The sequence below is a fragment of the Rattus norvegicus genome, chromosome 14 (assembly GCF_021556685.1).
Source record: "Rattus norvegicus strain SHRSP/BbbUtx chromosome 14, alternate assembly SHRSP_T2T, whole genome shotgun sequence".
NCBI classification, from domain to species: Eukaryota; Metazoa; Chordata; class Mammalia; order Rodentia; family Muridae; genus Rattus; species Rattus norvegicus.
The window spans coordinates 83750794-83759146 of NC_141547.1; positions in this window are offsets into that span (position 1 = coordinate 83750794).

An 8353-nucleotide genomic window follows, 5' to 3' on the forward strand; every position below is an offset into this window, starting at 1 on the left:
GATTTTAATTTCCATGGTTTTACAGGTTAAGTCTTAGCTTAGTTTCTCCAGTTTCAGTCTCTTTCTTCCAGGTTGCTTTGGCTTCCATAATTTTAGAGTCGACTTGTCAATCTCTGCAAAATGACCTGCTGGGATTTTGACTGGGTTTGTGTTGAACCTTTAAATCGATTGGAACAGTTTAATATCTTAACAATTCAAGCCTTTTAATCCATGCGCGTGGATTATCTCTCCGTGTATTTATGTTGTCCGACTTCGGTTCCGCTCAGCGGTGTTTTGTAGTTTGCGTTGTGTAGGTCTTGTGATGTTTTAATTAATCCCTGGATGCTTCCTCTGTGTTAGCCGGCACTGCTAGCACTGTTTTTCCTTCATTTCAACCTGTAGCCATTCTTTCCAAGTATAGAGAAGTCCAATAGATTTCGAATTTTTATGCACTTTGTATGTTTTTTTTTTTTAAATGGAGACCAATGAACTCTGAACATGCTGAAGTGGCCAAAGGGTTTCTTATTTTCTTTCTTTGAACTGGGTGCTCCTTCAATTTCATATTCATATGTGTCTGTCCTCTATTTTAGCAAGCACAAAGATATCCCATAATGCTTAATATTTGACATGGAGAAAGCCCTGCATTGTAAGTAGTTTTTTTATCTCAGTTTAGAGATAAGGAAACAGAAACCTGGAGCAATGGATTAATTACCAAACCTCACAGATAATTAAGTGCCCGGACTGGGAATGGATTCTGGTGTCTGGCTTTTGAGCCAATGCTCTACATCAGAAGTCCTGAGACCTTTTGGTATCTGGACATCTTCATAGTCTTAACAATGACTGAGCCAGTGTGTGCACAGGGAGAGACTGTGTGGCTAGGAAATGTTGATTAATTTTGGTGGACTTAACCACCAGATTTTTTTCCTTTAAATAATAGTATTTATTATCATATATGTTAAACATATTTTTTTGGTTCTTTTTTTCGGAGCTGGGGACCGAACCCAGGGCCTTGCGCTTCCTAGGTAAGCGCTCTACCACTGAGCTAAATCCCCAGCCCCAAACATATATTTTTTAAATTTATTTATTTAATGTATGTGAGTACACTGTAGCTGTCTTCAGACACACCAGAAGAGAACATCAGATTTCATTACAGATGGTTGTGAGCCACCATGTGGTTGCTGGGATTTGAACTCCGGACCTCTGGAAGAGCAGTCAGGTGCTCTTAACCGCTGAGCCATCTCTCCAGCCCAAATATATATTTTTACATTATTCTTTTATTGGATTTTTAAAAAGATTTATTTATTATTTATTTATTTATTTATTTCATGTATGTGAGTACACTGTAGCTTTCTTCAGACACACCAGAAGAGGGCATTGGATCCCATTACAGACGGTTGTGAGCCACCATGTGGTTGCTGGGAATTGAACTCAGGACCTCTGGAAGAGCAGTCAGTGCTCTTAACCGCTGAGCCATCTCTCCAGCCCCTGTTGGATTTTTTTTTTATTTCAAATGTTATCCCCTTTCCCAGGTTCTCTCCCCTCCAGAAACCTGCTATCTCCCCCTACTTCTATGAGGTGCTCCCCGGACCACCACTCCCTACCACCTCCCTGCCCTGACATTCCCCTACACTGAGGCATGGAGCCTTGACAGGACCAAGGGCATCTCCTCCCATTGATACCCGACAAGGGCCATCCTCTGCTACATATGTGGCTGGAGCCATAGGTCCATCCCTGTGTACTCCAGGGGTAGAATCACCAGATTTTTATGTTTGCCATAGAGCTCCAGATTGAAATAGAAACCCAAAGGCAGACTCTTTTTTTCTTTTTTTTTTTTTTTTTTTGGAGCTGGGGACTGAACCCAGGGCCTTGCGCTTCCTAGGTAAGCGCTCTACCACTGAGCTAAATCCCCAGCCCCCCAAAGGCAGACTCTTAAATGTGCCACCCTCCTCTCATAATCCATGAAGGATATGCCCCAGCTGTCCCAGCAGAAGCCTTAAATTGGGCAGTTTTGAATCCTAGTAGAATCAGACTTTGAGCCTTGAATTTTTTATCTTTTCCTAGAAGAGCAATATACAGGGCTCTGTTGAGATGCTGGGCAGAGCAGTGAGCCACGCCTCCAGTCAGTCATGTGACCACAGCAGTAACCAGCCAGCCCTACAGTGTGAGGTGTGGCTGAACTCTCATCTGTAGCCTCGGCATAGTAAACGAATTTTTTGACTTGGGATGTTTCCATCTCACTATGGGTTTATCAACTCTATTGTGAGCTAAGGAGCATTTCAACTATGTTTTTTCTTTGTGTCCTGAAGTGTTGCCAGGAGGCTGCCTACATCCGGTCTTCTATGGTTTAGGCCCAGGGTGTTCCTGTGCTCTGAGGCCAGGCTAATAAGCAGTAAGTTGTACAGTGTAAATCCTCTTACAAAGGGATGGTTCATGCCACGGAGCTAGAACATTTGCCTTGTGTGCATGAGATCTTGGGTCCAGGTCCCAGCACCACAAAACCAACAAAGTAAGAATGGAGTGAATGGGATGCTGCATTGCTCTAAACAGTATTAAAAGTGAAAAAATTAAAGTTATGAATTGTTTATTTTGGAAGTTTGCATTAAATAGTACTGAACTGAAGTTAACTGTGGGTTGGTGAAACTATGGAAATCAAAACCATGGGGAAGAAAGGGGACTCATGTGCACGTGTGTGTGTATGTGTGTGTGTGAGTGTGTGTGTTTGCATGTGTCTGTATGTGTGTGTGTGAGCATGTGTGTTTGCTGTGTGTGTGAGCATGTGTCTGTATGTGTGTGTATGTGCATGCATGTGTGTTTGCATGTGTGTGTGTGAGCATGTGTGTGTGTGTGTGTGTGTGTGTGTGTGTGTGTGTGATCACAGTCTCAGTAATTCTATGGATGGCAGACATGGAACAATGGCATACGATGGAGAATGAGGAACTCTATTCCCTGACTCCAGCTATACACAAATGTTTTCGGGTATAATTAATTGACCTACATTAGAAACTTTTAAAACTTCTAAATGAACAGGTAGAGGGTCAAAGAATAATATTTTCATGATTTGGATTGAGGTAGGTAAAGAGTTGGCCATAACACAGAATGCATTAAACTGAGAACTAAACTTTGACAGATGGGGCCTGATGAAAATCTGAGCCAGTGAAATGTGAGAAGAAAACCAACTCTCAGAAGTTGTCCTCTGGCCTACATAACACACTATGTCCTGAACATGTACATACACACACACACACACACACACACACACACATATACACACACACACACACACACATACACACACACATACACACACATACACACACACATACATACACATACACACACATACACACACACATACATACACATACACACACATACACACATACACACATACACACATACACATACACACACATACACACACATACACATACACACACATACACACACACATACACACATACACACATACACACACACATACACACACATACACACACATACACACACATACACACATACACACACATACACACACACACAGTAAACTAAATAACATCTGACTATCAAAATATATCATTTTAAAATGTATTTTTATTTTATGTGTCCGTCTGTGTGCAAAGTGCACACAGTCCCCAACAGAGGCCAGGAGAGAGTGGTGGACCATAGGACTGAGGTTCCAGGTGGGTGTGAGATCTCTGATTTGAGTGTTGGGAACAGAACTTAGGTCCTCTAGAAGCATAGCAAGGGCTCTTAACTGATGATCCAGCTCTCTGGGCCCTCAAACAGTATTATTTAAAAAAAAAAAACTAGGGGCTGGGGATTTAGCTCAGTGGTAGAGCGCTTACCTAGGAAGCGCAAGGCCCTGGGTTCGGTCCCCAGCTCCGAAAAAAAGAACCCCCCCAAAAAAAACTAAATAGAGGGGTTGGAGTGACGATTCATCAGTCAAGAGCATCTTAGCTCTTGTAAGGGACACAGGTTCGGTTCCCAGTACCCACTTAGAGACTCGCAACTCTCTGAAACTCCAGTTATAGGGGATTTAACACCCTCTTGTGGCCTCTTCAGTCTCCCATACCCATGTGGGACACAGAAAGTCACACAGACTCTCAGACATATACATAAATAAAAACTAAAAAAGGAAGGAAGTCGAGGCAGGAATAGTGACATAGACCTTTAATCCCAGCACTTAGAGGTGGAGGCAGGGGGATCTCTAAGTCAAGGGCTCTGTCATGAGACCTTGTCATAAAAACACAAACCAAACAAACAAAAAAGAACAAAACAAAAAGAGAAGAAAAGAAAGGTAGACCATCTATGGACTGTTCAATAATTCATATACAAAATATATTTTTAAAAATTCCTTCAAATCAATAAGTAAAAAAATTAGTTCATTACCCACCAAGAGACTCCTATAAAATGTTTTTGCCAGCAGCATAATTGGCTAAAATTAGACAAAATCCAAATACGCAACAAGAGGAAAATAAAACAATTTGTGATATGGCCATATAATGTAACATGATTAGTAATAATAAAAGAAATGGGATACTAATATACAGAACACAAATGAATCTCAGAAACATGCTGGGAAAAAGCCAGACACCGTGATAGGGTTGTAGCTCATTGGCTGAGCGGGTTCTTAACACGCACCAAGCCTTGGAATCAATGCGCAACCCAAACAAAAAGAAAAGCACAAAAGAATACAAATACCTGGATGTTCTGGCATACTCTGTAGCCCCACCTACGCAGGAGGTTCGGTCAGGAGATCTCAAGTTCAAGGCCAGCCTAGGCAACTTAGCAAGACCCTGTCTCAAAAAGGGATAGGGGTTTAGATGGAAGCCCTGAAATACAATTCATACCATATGGTTTCATTGATATGTCATTAAAAACCAAGCCAAGTTAATATTATATATATATATATATATATATATATATATATATCAGAATGGTCACCTCTGATAGACTGGACATTGACTTAATGATACACAGATGCCCTTCCAAGGTGATAAAAGTGATCTGACCCTTAAAGTGGGCACAGGTTACGATAAGTGCATATATATTAAAAATAAGGTAAATGTTTAAGATTTGTATACTTGACTGTATACAGTGTCAATTTGTTTGAGACTTGGTATCACTATGTAACGCTGACTGGAACTCACTCTGTACTCCAGGCTGGCCTTGAACTCATATTCACCTACCTCTGCCTTCCAAGCAAAAAAACAAAAAAAAAAAAAAAAGTGTGTGTGCCACCAGCCCTGTAAGTCAATTTTTAAAAGGTCAAGTAAAACAAATTGCTGAGGATCCCCAAAAGCCAATGCTCTTGTTTTCTATCAAATAATAGAAATAGAAAGAGAAATATAAAAGGAACTCATTAAAATATTAAATTTACTGCATAGTAACACAAATAGTACATTATGAAAATAACCCCTTTTCTTTTTTATTCCACATAATACTTCTATGGATTCTCTGAATTTCACATCATACTCATGCCCCAGTCGTTCCATGTCTGCCTGCCACTCTCCTGTAGCCTCCACAATCAACCAAAAATAAGAAGCAAGTCCAGTTTGTGCTCTCTTTATACTCCCTGGAGTAAGTTCAAACCCTCAATGGCCTGCCCCTTAACTAGAACTGAGCCCTTCCCCTCCCGCACCCCGACAGAAGCCATCCATGGTGGAGAGCTAACGTCAGCATCATTGCAACAACTTTTAAGAGTTCTCTTCCAGGGTTGGGGATTTAGCTCAGCGGTAGAGCGCTTGCCTATCGAGAGCAAGGCCCTGGGTTCGGTCCCCAGCTCCGAAAAAAAAAAAAAAAAGAAAGAAAGAAAAAAGAAAGGGCCAAGACCCCTGTCCAAGGCAAAAGGAAGGTGGTCATGTTACCCTAATGGAAAAAAAAAAAGAGTTCTCTTCCGGGGCTTCCAGTTTAAGCTGCTACTTACTTTTGGTGGGGAGGCTTGGAGTAGGGGTGTCACGGAAGCCTTCTATGTCTCTCTCAACTGTGCATCTGTGGGCATTGATATTACTACAAAAATAACTTCCTTGGTCTTTCCAGTCAGTGGAGCACAGATAACTCCATTTTCTTTTTTAAAAACTTTTTTATTGATTCTTTGTTTCACGTCACTCGCCAGAATCCCACACCTCTCCTGATCCCCTCCTATCTACCCTCTGCCCTTACAACCTCCTTCCCAAACACACACACGCATGCACGCACGCACGCATGCACTAAAAACAAAGCATAGGAAACATCTCGTCATGGAAGCTGTTGTGTCCCACAGTGTGTCCCACAGAATACGCCTCTGTCCACACAAATGGTCATTGCAATGAGTCATTGGTCTGGTTCAAGGTCTCTGGCTTCTGTATCACAACCAATAATGGATCCTTCCCGGGATTCCTCCTGGTTATTCTGCTGTTGCCCTGTGTCATGGAGATCCTGTAGTTTTGGATCGGAAGGACCGGCTCTTCCGTGCACTCCAGCAGTGCATAGATGACATAGATTTTGGAGTGGGCCAAATCAGAGCCCTGGATCTGAGCCTGGGTGGCAGCTGAGCTGATTGGTCTGCTGCCTCTCCCTTATCTGAACTACCAGGCCAAGCCACCCAGTGACACCATCGGCAGAGGCAGGCCCAGCTCACCCACTCTCATGACTGTGGGCCAGCTCTCCCAACTGGCAGAGGGGGATGTGGGGGAAGATATCACCCCTGCACCCATGCTACCTCAGATGAGTGGTGAGGTTGGCTTTCCCTGCACTTGGGCCTGGCTCACCCATCACCCTCCACCAGGGCCAGCTCTACTATGATGCCCAGGTGAGGTACAGGGCCTGCTCTCTTCGGCTTGACAGTTGATGAGAGGCCGGGCTAGCTCTTCTGCTCTCTCCACCCTGGTGTCAGCTCACCTAACTGCCTCAGGGCACAAGGGGCTAGGGTATCACCTCTGTGCCCACAGCCCTTCATAGCACAGGAATGGCAGAGCCAATATTCCCCCACTCACACCCTCAGGGCTGGCCCATCTGCACGCCCCCTACCCCCTGCCACCAGGGTCAGCTCTACTGTGCCACCCGGGCAAGGTACAGGACCTACTCCCCTGGGTACTGTGGCCTGCAGGAGGCAACTCCAACTCCCCCACTCTTGTAGCCAGCTCTCCGGACTGCCTCAGAGGGGGCAAGGAGTGAGGGGATCACCTCTGTGTCCATGTCATCTCATAGCACAGGACTCCCCATTTTCATAGTTGGGGCTAACTCATCTATGCCCCCCCACGCACACACAGAGACACCAGGGCTAGCTCATTTATGCTGCCCAGGTAAGATGCATGGCCCTCTTTCCCAAGTGCTGCAGCCGGTGAGGGGCAGGGACAGCTCTCCTGTTCTCATGACCCCAGGGTCAGAGGTGTTGAGGGGTGAGGTGGGGAGGGCATCTCCCTCAAACCCAGGCCATCCCACAGCAGATGAATGAATGGCAGGGTCAGCTCTCCCACATTCTTGCCCTTGGAGCCAGCTCACATCCCCCTCCCTGTCAACCTGCACCCCTACCAACAGGGCCAGCTCCACTGTGCTGCCACCAGTGAGAAGTGGGGCAGGCTCTCCCGAACACTGCAGCCAGTGAGGGGTGGAGCTGAGTATGCATAGCCCCTGGACATCCACATGGTCCCTGGCAGCTGCACAGACCAGGGACATCCTCATGATCTCTAGTGGTAATCCGAGCCTGAACACCAACATAGACCCTTGCATAGCCACCAACCATGACCTGACCCTCCAGGGCAGCATGGGTTGGGACCTCACCATGGCCCCAGGTGAGCACTCACAGCAGGGTACCCTTCCCTACCCTGGAGTCTCCAGTTCCAGCTCTCTTCATAACGCTCAAGCTGCCCCACTTCTCTTTCTCTCCCATCTCTTCACCACACATTGTAGTGACTCCCGTTTCAAGCAGGCTACAAGGCTGGCAGGTGACCTCCTCTGGCCACACTGCCTGGCTTGGTGACTACATCCTACCCATGTGGCATGGTGGCAGATGAGTCAGGTTCCCCCGCCCCCGCTTGCACTGCGCTGAACTAACTCTATTTTCTTAATTACAATAACGAAAAGCATTGAGCCACTTGCGCACGCCTGAAATCCCAGCATCTGGGAAGCAGAGGCAGAGGGTAGCACATCCTAAGCCAGCCTAGGCTGGTAGCAAGAACCTGTCTCCAAACACAAAAACAAAACCTCCCGTGGGAAAACTGACATTCGGAGTCTCCTTGGTGAGAGGGTGACAGCGTTATTGTACTTCTTTGCAGATTTCTTTAATGTCTGGCTTAAAAAGAATACAATGGAGTTCAAAACCCATGTCTGCATTTAATTTGTTACAACCTCATATTAATCAGCCTTTGGAAACTCCAGTGTATACTGAGCAGAA